At 44.1% G+C, this 13,101-nt stretch overlaps 1 protein-coding gene across 3 annotated transcripts in view; it reads left to right on the top strand.

The window, feature by feature from the left end:
• The first annotated feature begins 749 nt into the window (after positions 1-749).
• RCAN2 (regulator of calcineurin 2) overlaps positions 750-13,101 on the top strand; it is a 273,660-nt gene continuing 261,308 nt past the window's right edge. Inside the window, exon 1 of one of the 3 annotated variants that reach the window (XM_060615655.3) lies at positions 750-1,028. The gene's annotated coding sequence lies outside the window, so the exon portion shown is untranslated. The remainder of the gene's footprint in view (positions 1,029-13,101) is intronic. The other 2 variants (XM_060615653.3, XM_060615652.3) reach the window with 2 other exon arrangements.

Here is a 13,101-nt window from a genome sequence, read left to right as displayed (position 1 = left end):
TCTGATTCACATTCGACCGTTTACCGTAGGACACCAGCCTCCCACTGGTCACCGGCTCTCGCACAATGGGAGTCCTTGAAGCCCTCTGTCCCCAGGTCTGGTGGCTGCGAATCCTGGCAAAGCCCAGGAGCCCGCGCAGGGCACCTTCAGCGCGTGGGCGGGGCGGGCGCAGGTCTCCAGCCAGAGGGCGCGGCACCCACCCCGAGCAGACGCCCCGAAGACCACCCCCCGCCCCCCACACGCCCCGCCCCAGGGGGCTTCCTGACCTTTCCTTTCCCGGAGTCGGGGGCTCAGTCTGCCTGTAAGAAAAGTCTCTTTTCCAGTACTCCCCACCCAGTTTGCCTCTCCGCCAGTTTCTTCTGGGCTGTCGCTGCCCAGTCACCCTTAGCTTCACAATCAGCCCCCCGGCCCACTCACACCCCCAGGAGGCCCCTACCCGGCGGTGACCCCGGGGACCCCTCCCCGCAGGGGCCGGACTCCCGCGGACCCGCTCGCGCGCTAGGTGTCCAGAGGGTCTTCTTCGCTTCCCGGGCACCCTGAACGGGAAGCGGGGTGTGGGGGAGCCGAGGGCAGGGTGGGAGCCCGGGGAGCCGAGCGGGTGCGGGCCCGGGAAGGGCGCCGGGTCAGGGGGGAGGAGAGGAGAGGAGGCCACACAGGGGCTTTCGGTTTCCTGGGGTCTGATTGGAGGTTGGCCCGATGAGTCGGAGCTGGGGGCGCGCCCATCTCCGCTGGCTCCTGCGAGAGCCGGCGGCTCGGCCCCTCCCCGGAGCCGCTTTGTCCCGGCTGACGGCGGCCGAGGTTGCGGGGAGGAGCGGGCGGGAGGCACGGAGCCGGGGACACACGGACCGCGAGACCGGAGGCGGGGCGCGCCGCGCACGGCCCCACGCCCAGGCCCGCGGGCACCGCGCCCGCCCCCACGCGCTCGCACCGGCGGGCAGGTGAGCAGGCAGCGCCGCGCCCGCAGTCACCGGCCCCGCGGACGCCGAAGCCGCCTCAGCCCCTGCCGGCGCTTCGTGGACGCCCAGCAGGTCGGTTATGTAACCGCGCCGGCCCGCTCGCCCCTGCGCCCGGTCCAGCGGAGACTGCGCGCGGCGCCCCGGCCGTGGCTGAGGGCGCGGCGAGGGGCGGGCGAGCGCGGTGGGGTTCGGGGGCTGGGCAGGGGGGCGGCAGCCGCGGACGGAGGGGGTTCTGCTCCGGCTCTCAGTCCCCGCGGCGGCCGAGGGGACGGAGGTCTCCCTTGACCCCCCTCTAGAGGGCGCGGGTCTCTAAGAGCCCCTGCCCCATTCCTAGTGGCCCAAGGGCTCGCCTTCCTAGTAGCAGCAGCAGGTGCACAAGTAGAACAGCGAAGATGACGCCTTGTGGCCCCCGGGACTGAGGTTTGGAGAGGGGGTGAGGGCAGGTGGACTGCACTCTGAGGGGAGGAAGAAAAGGGGAGAGAACTAGAAACTCCTTATCAGTGCTCCCAAAAAGTGCTGGAGAGGAGGAAGGTACTTGGAGGCGCAGCGGGCTGGGAATTGTCCTGCCTGGGATTAGTGGGCATGGGTCATCTAAAAATAACTTCAAGTTTGAAAAGTGAAATAGAAGGGAGTGCAGTGTGCTGAGTTTGCCTGCCTGTGGGATGCTTCGCTCTAGAAGTCACCAGAGGGAACAGGCAAATCCCAGCCGCCTGGTCTCACTGGTTTCCAGGGTGTCTCGGTTTGACTTTTAGTTAATGATTTATTCTCCAAGGCACTGCTGTCTTTTTCTTATCCCAGAATGAGTTATAGCAGGGTGCATGCTTTGAATCTTTCCTATTTTCTACATCATTGGGATAGAGGTGTTCAGTGGACATCTAATGAGTTCATTACCAGAGCTATTTTTTTTTTATTTTTTATTTTTGGTATGATTTTAGTAAAAACAACAGTTTCCGGGCTCCTTTTAACATACAGTCCCACAACTGAAGGTGAAAGAAGGCTACGGCCTTCCAGTCCACACTTCTTCCTTCCTTCAGCTAGAATCACATTTAACCTGTCACACAGAGGGTAGGCTTTAGGAAAAGTAGGACATTTAAAAAAAAATGCCACTCAACTTTCTCACATATTACATCAACATCAAAACACAGGACAAATATATCACAGGCACAGGACAACACTTGCTAACTGGCCCTCTCCATTCTGGGGAAGCAGCAAAGTCGGAAAAGCTGAGGAGCTGGAAAGGATCAAGAAGCAGGTCAGCATTGACTGTAGAACGAGGCAGGGGAGTGAGCATTTGGCTGCTTTTCAGGCTGCCCATTGATTTTCGTTAGCCCTGGAGCTATTATCTTAAGTACAATCAGTCATTGCATTGAATTAGTCTAAAATGTGAGTTGCACTTTGCTTTCAAATCCCCTGCAAATCAAATCAGCATTTATTGAGCACCTACTACTCAAGTCCAGTCCACAGAATTTTGTGAGGGAAAAGTGTCCTCAAATAGAGCTACAGGATCCCAGGAGCTTTCAGAATGCCTTGTGTGTGCAGGTCCTGCAGAAGCCAACTAAATCTAGGAGGATGTGGCTCTCCCTTTCCATTGATGAACATTTAACAAGCGTAAGTGGGAACTCGAGAACTTTGCCATTTGCAAGTTCCCATTACACTCTTTTGAAAGCTACTTATGTAATTGTTTGCAGTTAGTTATATATATTACGGAAAGTAGCTTTATTGAGATAGGTTTTGATAGTAACTGAGGTTTCATTTTATTTCTTTGGGTAATTTTATTTCTTTGGGTACCATGCACTCAGTTTAATTTTTTTAAGTATTTATTTATTTGGGGGAGAAAGAGAGAGAGAGAGGGGGAGGGAATGAGAATGAGCGGGGCAGAGGCAGAGAGAGAGGGAGACGCAGAATCTGAAGCAGGCTCCAGGCTCCAAGCTGTCAGCACAGAGCCCGAAGTGGGGCTAGAACTCACGAACCGCGAGATCATGACCTGACTGAAGTCAGATGCTTAGCCGGCTGAGCCACTGAGGTGCCCCCATCCGCTCAGGTTATTTAGCAGTTATTTGTTAAGCATCTACTGTGGGCCATGCAGGCCCTGTGCCAGGGGATAAAAGAATGAAGCCCAGGCATTTCAGAAATCAATCTAGCAGAAAAGAAGGATAAGAAAATAAGTGATAGTGATCCACATGGTGAATGGCTAGTGGAGATAGGAACAAGTTCATTGGAAGCCCAAAGAAGGAAGGGTGGAGGGAATCTGGAAGAGATTCCAGAAAAGCAGTGCACTTGGACTGCATTCCAGTAGGCAGCAGCAGCTTTTTTTTCTAGAGAAGGGGCCAGGTAGGTGTTCCACATCAAAGGCAAGTTTGTGTTCAAAGAACATTTAGGTCCTCTGAAATGAGGGGGTGGCAGGAGAGTTCGGGGGGTGTTTCAGTGAGCCTGAGATGTGAATACACTCTACTGAGGAGGAGAAACTATGTAGCCTTTTTGAGGAGAAAAGATTTGATCTCATTTGAATTTTGCAAAAGTGACTTTGGAGGTCCTAAATAGGTGGTATCGCAAAGGGGAATGAGCTTAGATTTTAGACCACTGGAGTGATGAAAGAAGAAGAAGAAGAAGAAGAAGAAGAAGAAGAAGAAGAAGAAGAAGAAGGAGAAGAAGAAAAATTAATTGTGCTTGAGCCAGGTAAGATAGAGAAAGAGAAGGGAGATCCTTGGAGAGCCATTTCAGAGGGAGAATTAGTAGTAGTAGGTCACCAAGTGGGTGGTGGTGTGGAAGGAGTTGATGTCTAGATGGATGGTCAGGTTTTTAACTAAGTTAGGAATTAGGCGAGAAGGATTAGATTTGAGAAGGATGAGGAATTTCAACTGAAATCTTTTCCTCTGAGATCAGGAAGAAAACAAGGATGCTCATTTGCCACATAGTGCTGGCAGCCAGAGTAATTAGGCATGAAAAATAAATGAAAGGCATCAAATAAGAAAGGAAGGAGTAAAACTGTCTCTATTTGCAGGTGACATATACATAGAAAGCTCTAGAGAGTCCACTAAAAAACTGTTAGCAGTAATAAACAAATTCAGTAAAGTTGTAAATATGAAATCAATAAGCAAAATAAGTTGCATTTCCATATGCTAATAACGAAGTATCAGAGAAATTAAAGAGACAATCCCATTTATAATTCTATCAAAAAGAATAAAATACCTAGGAATAAATTTAACCAAGGAGGTGAAAGATTTGTACACTGAAAACATTGATGAAAGAAATTGAAGAAGACACATAAATAGAGAGATAGTCCATGCTCATGGATTGCAAGAATTAAAATTGTGAAAATGTCCATACTACCCAAAGCAATCTACAGATTCCATGCAATCCCTATCAAAATGCCAATGGCATTTTTCACAGAAATAGAACAAACAGTCCTAAAATTTGTATGGAACTACAAAAACTCCAAATAGCCAATGCAATCTCAAGAAAGAAGAACAAAGCAGGAGGCATCACACTTTCTGATTTTAAACTATGTTATAGAATTGTGGTAACCAAAGCAGCATGGCATAAAAACAAACACATAAATCGGTGGAACAGAATAAAGATCTCAAAAATAAACTAACCTGTATGTGTTCAATTATTTTATGACAAAGGAACCAAAAATATACAATGAAGAAAGGATAGTCTCTGCCATAATGGTGTTGGGAAAATTGGATCACTGTATTACACCATACACAAAAATTAAGTCAAAGTGGATAAAAGGCTTGAATGTAAGATTTGAAGTCATGGAATTTCTGTAAGAAAATATAAGGGGTAATTTCCTTGACAGTGGTCTTGGCAATGATTTCTTGGATTTGTCAACAAAAGCAAAAATAAACAAATGGGACTATATCAAACTAAAAACCTTCTTAATAAGAAAGGAAACCATCAACAAAATGAAAAGGCAACCCATGGAGTGGGAGAAACTATTTGTAAATCACTTATCTGATAAGAGTTCATATCCAAAGCATATGAAGAACACATACAACTCAATAACAAGAAAACAAAACAAAACAAAAAAACCAAACCCCACAAACAATCCAATTAAAAAATGGACAAAGGATCTGAATGTACACCTTTTTTCCAAAGAAGACATACAGCTGGCCATTAAGTACATGGAAAAGTGCACAACCTCACTAATTATCAGAGAAGTGAAAATCAAAACCACAATGAGATATTACCTTATACCTATTTAGAATGGCTATTATCAAAACAAAACAGAACAAAAAAACCAAGAGATAAGTATTGGCAGGGATGTGGGAACAAAGGTAATCCCTGTGCACTGTTGTTGGGAATATAATTGATGGGAATATAAATTGTTGTGGCCACTATGGAAACAGTATGGAAGTTCCTCAGAAAATTAAAAGTAGATCTATTATGTGATCCAACAATCCTACATCTGGAAATTTATTAGGAAATAAGTATAGGAAACAAATTCACTATCTTGAGAAAGTATCTGTACCACCATGTTCATTACAGCATTATTTACAATAGCCAAGAGAGAGAAATAACCTAAGGGTCTGCTGATGAATGAATGGATAAAAGAAAGAAAAAAAATATATTTTATATATATAAGAAAATATATTTTATATATATAAGAAAATATATGTATTTTATATATAAAATAGAATATTATTTAGCCATAGAAGGAAGAAAACCCTGTCATTTGCAACAACATGGATGGACCTTGAGGGTATCATGCTAATTAAATAAGTCAGAGAAAGATAAGTATTGCGTGATCTGACTTCTATGTGGAATTTAAAACAAACCAAGCTCATAGATCTAGGGAACAGGTTTGTGGTCGCCAGAGAGTGGGCGATGGGAGGTGGGCAAAATGGGTGAAGGGGGTCAACAGGTACAAACTTCCAGTTATAAGATAAATAAGCCCTGGGTATGTAATGTATAGTGTGGCGATTATAGTTAATAATCCTGTACCGTATATTTGAAAGTTGCCTAGAGAGTAGATCTTAAAAGTTGTCATCATAAGAAAAAATATGTGTAACTAACTATGGGAGGTGATGGAAGTTAACTAAACTTATTGTGGCAATCACTCTGCAGTATATACAAATACCAAATCATTATGATGTACACCTAAAATAAATATAATACCTGTATTATATATCAATTGTATCTCCGTAAAACTGAGGCAAAAGGGTAGTAAATGGGAAAGAGTGGGTTTGAGAAAGATGGGGAAGTTTGACTTTATTTTTGTTTTTAATTTTTTTTTTAATGTTTATTTATTTTTGAGACAGAGAGAGACAGAGCGTGAACAGGGGAGGGGCAGAGAGAGAGGGAGACACAGAATCTGAAACAGGTTCCAGGCTCTGAGCTGTCAGCACAGAGCCTGACCCGGGGCTCGAACTCACAGACTGTGAGATCATGACCTGAGCCGATGTCGGACGCTTAACCGACCGAGCCACCCAGGCGCCCCTGACTTTAAAGATCAAATGAAAATGCTCAGGAGGCACTTGTATTTTCAAAGGTAATTTCTTTATTCCTGGTGCCAACCTTCTACTCATTTTACCTTCATTCCTGAGACTGTCTAGGGCTGCCTTTAGAGAAGAGGTAGATGAATTTTTTTCAATTCAGTTGTTTTAAAGTTTATTTATTTGAGAGAGAAAGAGCATGTGTGCGCACAAATGGGGCAGGGGCAGACAGAGAGAGGGAGAGAGAGAATCCCCAGCAGGTTCCGCACTGTGAGTGAGGAGACTGATGCAGGGCTTGATGCTGGCTCGGTGCAGGGCTGTATGTAGGGCTCGAACTCATGAACCATGAGATCATGACCTGAGCTGAAGTCCAATGCTCAACTAACTAAGCCACCCAGGTGCCTTGAGGGAGATGAATTTGACTGCAGGAAGTTGTTTCTACCTACTTCCCCAAAAGTGAAAGTATGAACTGTCAATTATCTGAAAGAGTGGTGGTAATAACAGTAAAAATAATTTTAATGATAATGATATACCATTTATTGAGTCTTTATCCTGAGCACAGGGAGTTAGAGCTCTATATAAATTATCATATTTGCCCCACATGAAGCAGACACTATTGTTACTCTCATATAATTGATAAGAAACCCAAGGCAAAGGGAGGGTACCTTGTCTAGGCCACACAATTAATAAGAGGTACACACAGGCCTTGCCAGCACTTGGAATCACCATGTGAATTAATAACGTTGGAATAAGTCCTATTAATCTGGAGTGTGTTTTTTACCCTATGTTTGAATATGTGTGGCTGATGCCGTAGAAGAGAACAGGACTCAGTCAGGAATTCTGGCTCTCATCTGGGCTCTACACCTGATTTGTGGTGTGACCTCTGCAAAGTCTCAGCCCCACTTAGGCTTTAGCTATTTTAAATCTGTATATTAATGGGAGAAGAGGTTGACCAGATGATCTCTAGATTCTTGACACTTGGAAGTCCTGCCACCCTGTCTCAGATTTTACCACTAGATTTTACTACTAGAGTCATTGATTTGGGTTAACATGATGCCTGCCTGGTCACTTTTAGAATAGGACTACTGCTACGACTTTTTTTTTTTTAATGTTTATTTATTTTTGAGAGAGAGACAGAGCGTGAGTCGACGAGGGGCGGAGAGAGGAGAAGACACAGAATCCAAGGCTCCAGGCTCCGAGCTGTCAGCAGAGTCCGTCGCAGGGCTCAGACTCACAAACTGTGAGATCATGTCCTGAGCCGAGGTCGGACGCTTAACCGACTGAGCCACCCAGGCGCCCCTACTCCTACTACTTTTCCTCCTTCTCCTCCTTCTCCTTAACAGTATAGTGATTCAGCAGTTCTGTACATTACTCAGTGCTCATGGAAAAGTGTGTTCCTAATCCCCTTGGCCTCTTTCACCCATCCCCCACCTACCTCCCCTCCGGCAACCAAGTATGTTCTCTGTATTTAAGAGTCTGATTTTTGTCTTTCGTTTGTTCATTTGCTTTGTTTCTTAACTTCCGCGTATGAGTGAAATCATAGGTATTGGTCTTTGACATTTCAGTTAGCATAATACCCTCTAGATCATCCATGTTGTTGCAGATGGCAAGGTCTCATTCTTCTTTTATGGCTGGGGAATATCCCATTGTATGTACACCCCATTCTTCTTCATCACTTCGTCTATGGATGGACACTTGGGTTGCTTCCGTATCTTGGCTATTGTAAATAATGATGCAATAAATATAGGGGTGCATATATCTTTTTGAATTAGGGTGTTTTTGTTTTTTTTGGGTAAATACCCAGTAATGGGACTGCTGATTCATATGGTATTTCTATTTTTAATGTTTTGGGGAAGCTCCATACTGTTTTTCCACAGTGGTTGCACCAAATGCATCCCCACCAACAGTGCACAAGGGTTCCTTTTTCTCCACATCCTAGCCAACCCTTGTTGTTTCTTGTGTTTTTTTAAAATTTATTTATTTATTTTTTAAAATTTAATGTTTTATTTATTTTTGAGACAGAGAGAGACAGAGCATGAACGGGGGAGGGTCAGAGAGAGAGGGAGACACAGAATCTGAAGCAGGCTCCAGGCTCTGAGCTGTCAGCACAGAGCCCGACGCGGGGCTCGAACCCACGGACTGTGAGATCATGACCTGAGCCGAAGTCGGATGCTTAACCGACTGAGCCACCCAGGCGCCCCTAAAATTTATTTTTAATGTTTATTTAGTTTTGAGAGAGAGAGAGAGACAGACAGACAGACAGACAGAGTGTGAGTGGGGGAGGGGCAGAGAGAGAAGGAGACACAGAATCTGAAACAGGCTCCAGGCTCTGAGCTGTCAGCACAGAGCCCGACGTGGGGCTCGAACTCACAAACCATGAGATCATGACCTGAGCCAAAGTCGGACGCTTAACCGACTGAGCCACCCAGGTGCCCCTCTTGTGTTTTTTTGTTTCAGCTATTCTGACAGATGTCAGGTGATATCTCACTGTGGTTTTGATTTGCATTTCCCTAATGATGAGTGATGTTGAGCATATTTTCATGTGTCTGTCGGTTATCTGTGTTGTCTAGAATAGAATAGGAGTACTTCTAAAAGGCCTAACTCAAATGATTTGATGTGAACTAGTCTATAGTGGAGGTGCTGACAAGGGTGTCTGATGTGGGGGGCAGCCCAGTTCAGTGAGGGGTAACCTGAATGAGCACTGAAGCAGAGGAATCTCCGTAGTCACTGATCAATTTCTTTATTTTAGACATGTTCCTTAAATTCTGAGACTTAGCTTGCTCATCTCTGAATAATTGGGGTGATTAATATACGTGTTACAAGACTGTTGTAAGAGGTGAAACAGATCACATAAAGCAGGCACTGTATACCAGACTCCCTCATTGAAGGGGCTCGGTAAATGGGGTCCTCACCCCTCATGCTCCCCTCCTCCACCCCAGGAACAGACATGCAGTAAAGGGATTATATAGAGTGTTTCTTAGGAAAAGCTCCTACCTCATAGTTTTGCTAAGGGCCACCTCTTCATGAGCATCACTTCTCTATCTTCGAAAGTAGTATAGGGGCACCTGGGTGGCTCAGTCGGTTGAGCTCTTGATTTCAGCTCAGGTCATGATCCCGCGGTTGTGGGATAAAGCCCTGTGTTGGTCTCCAAGCTGAGTGTGGAGCCTGCTTGGGATTCTCTCTCTCTCTCTCTCTCTCTCTGTCTCTCGTTCCAATAAAACTAGGAACGAAAGAAAGAAAGGGAAAGAAGGAACTCTAGATCAGGAATATAAAAACACATAGCACATCAAAAACCTTTCAAGATGTGAGTCTCAAAGTGTCCGTTAGTAAATAACCCTCTAACATATAAAGAAGTTTCAACATTCTGCAAAGTTTTAGGCTCTTCTTTTGTTACCTCATAAATAGGCCAGGATTACTGTAAAGAAATAGTATGCCTAACCCCATTATTATGGGATTATTATTGTGGCATCAAATATATGGGCGACAGAATGACTTCCTGCTCTCTATGTGCTTGTGTGCCTGCTACCTACGCCTTTAAAATATTCACTGTCCTCGTGTCCTCTCTCTTATGTTATCAACCACCAGGTGTCATATGTTGTAGTTTAAATTAATTAATCAAGTTGAAGATTTTTTTTTTTTAAGAAGCAGCCTTAAACTCAACTGAAGCTGTTTTTAAGTCCCTTAAAAAGTGTATGATCATGAATGGTACTTTCTAGAAGTTAAAGAAAAGTTTCCAAAAATAGCTCAAACTTCCTGAAGTTCAGAATGCCCACAGAAAACATTTTCTGTAATTAATATGGAAAGGGATTTATTTTCATATCTGATCTCCCCACGCACAACTCACTTTGAAACAGGGATGAAACATGGGTTCCCTAAGCTTTGGAAAGTGTGCATAAGAAGACATTGTCAAGGGTAACGTTACTGTTGGACAAAAGAATTGTGTACTTTGAGCGTTGCATCCTAGTTTTTGTCACTTTTGCCTTAGTTCTTTGTGGGAATAATTGCTTTGTTGTTTCATGTACTTAAGAGATGCCTGCTACAAAATATTCTAGGTTCTTTGAGGGCATGGGCCATGTCCTAATACTCCTTTGCGGTGTTGGGGATAAAGCATAAAAAGCCTGGACTTGGCATGAAAAGGCCTGGATCCTCATCCTGGCGTTGTCACTTCCCAGCTATGTAACCTTGAGCTTCCCATTGACCTAGCCGTCATAGGAGCTGGCATTTGTTGAATGCTGCCCTTGTTCCAGACACTGTGCTCAGCACCCTGCATACGTTATCTCATTTAATCCTTACAACAACTCCACCATGGGGGTATTATCATCACTATTTACAGATGAGCACACCCTGAGGAGGAGGGGGAGCAAGCCACTCAGTATCCATTCTCTGAATTGCTATTTTCTTATCTGTCCAATTAGGAAAAGAACACTGGATCTGCCCACCTTCGAGTCGTGAAGGTGAAATGCTATGAGTCTGTGACTGTGCACTGAAAAATGCGATACCCTGTACAGATGTTAAGGATGACTGACACAGTGGGGGCCTCTCAGGAGATCAGTTATAGTTGGGCCCGGTATAGCCCCAGGTCTGTTTGGTGTATAAAATGCTTTTATAGAATGTATTAAAAAACTGTCTTTCCTTGTCTTGTTTATTGGCGGTTTGTTTATGGTGGCTGTTTTTCTTTAAGGGTAACTTACTTGTTGTCAATACCACCAAGACTTGACCAGCCTGGGCCAGGAGGAGGCTGAGGAGGCCATAGACGTGGGTCCTGCTGGTGAAGGGGGATGGGTGGAGAACGTGATTTACAGACAAGAGGTAACTGCCAGAGGAGTGTTTTAGTACAAACAGAGAAGGCTGAAAGTCAAAGCCAAGGTCGAGAAAGGCATAGGCATGATGTAGAGTACAAGAAATCGTCACCAGGGTTTAAGCATGAGCGACTGGTAGGACATGGAATCTGCTCAAGAAGGCCACAAATACCCCCCCAGTGTCTGTTGTCTGTCTACTTACCAGGAAAACTAGGCACCCTCTGGCCTGATTTTTTCTTTTCTTTTTTTTTTTCTTTTTTTAAACGTTTATTTACTTTTGAGGGAGAGAGAGAGCAGGAGTGGGGGAGGGGCAGAGAGAGAGGGAGACACAGAATCCAAATAAGGCTCCAGGCTCTGAGCTGCCAGCACAGAGCCTGATGTGGGTCTCGAACCCACAAACTGCAAGATCATGACCTGAGCTGAAGTCGGCCGCCTAACCGACTGAGCCACCCAGGCGCCCCAGCTGATTTTTTAATGGTTTCTTTTTCTTGGACATAGGTGCTTTTTATAAAACTTAAAAAAATTTAAAACAGAATAGTATAAAAAAGAGACAATTAAAATCACATGTATTCTCATGAACAAGTGATAATTACTATTAACATTTTGTTGTTATTTCCTTTCAGGCTTTTTATATGCCTATCTTGTGTAGAATTGGGAATCATACTATGTACAGAATTTTGCATTCTGTGCATTTCACCAAACATTTTAAATAACTTTTTATGCAAAGTCAACAGACTTTGTGAACATTGTTTTCAGTATCTGCAGAGCATTCCCATGTATGATTTTACTAAATTCATTTACCTTCTCCCCTATTGTTGGACATTAAGCTGATCCTCAGTTAACCAAGGATCATGAATAAAGTTTGACGAACATCTTTGGTCATATTTTTTCTACTTTTTGGGTCATTTTCTAGGATAGATTGTTAGAAGTAGAATTACTGGCTCAAATAGATGGACCTTCTGAAGGCTTTCTCTGTGTTTTGACATCGTGTTTCATTATTTTTCCGGGAGGTTGCAGTAATTTCACATTCCCACAAGCAATGCATTAGAATGTAGGTCTCACTTCCGTCCTGCTTGTAAGCACCTTTCCGGTGGAAGTAGGGGTGATTGGTATTAGTGCTTTCCTGAGGTAACTCTTACTCTGGAAATGCACTTGCTTAATAGTGCTTCAAGGAGGTTGGGATTTGTGTGTGTGTGTGTGTGTGTGTGTGTGTGTGTGTGTGCACGCGCGCATATGGGAATTGAGAATGTGTGGGTGGGGATCTGGTAGATTTTACGTGCATAAGTGTGTATAGGAGAGCTGGCTATAGTGGATTCACTTTTCTCCCGGTGGTTCCATTATCAGGGGCTTGGCATTCGATGCCATGGGCCATGTGGGGCCAGAACACTGACAGCTGTCATTGCAGCCTGTTGAGCCACTGAAGCTCACTTAAACTAAGTGGGATAGGCAACTTCTATTTAAGTGAGAACTGGTTCAGTTTGCCTTTAAATCCTGAAAAATATGCACGGTAAATTTGCATGTGTATTTGCTTTAGTTGGTTTTGACTGGTTCCCCTTCCACTTTGGCAGGGCCTTTGGGCAGGCTTCTGACAGGTGTGTCTTTTCACCTTCTTTTGTATAAACAACTAGGATTTTCAATTAGAATCTTCTTAAAAATCACTTAACTGGTTATTATTCTAGAATTTTCATTTCATGATTATTCAGATTAGTCTTTCAAAAAAAGGCTTTGCATTCACTATTAGGCCATCATCAACTGTCTTGATTATATTGACCAGTTATTGAGATATTGAGATAAACAGCCAATTTGAATCATTTTCCCCCATGACATTTTCTGAAAGACAGGCTAAATTAATGATTTATTTAAAAAATTTTTAATGTTTATTTATTTTTGAAAGAGAGAGAGAGAGCA

The sequence above is a fragment of the Panthera onca genome, chromosome B2 (genome assembly GCF_046562875.1).
Source record: "Panthera onca isolate mPanOnc1 chromosome B2, mPanOnc1 haplotype 2, whole genome shotgun sequence".
NCBI classification, from domain to species: Eukaryota; Metazoa; Chordata; class Mammalia; order Carnivora; family Felidae; genus Panthera; species Panthera onca.
The sequence above is the reverse complement of the archived record's forward strand: the minus strand, read 5'-3'. Positions and strand labels throughout refer to the sequence as shown.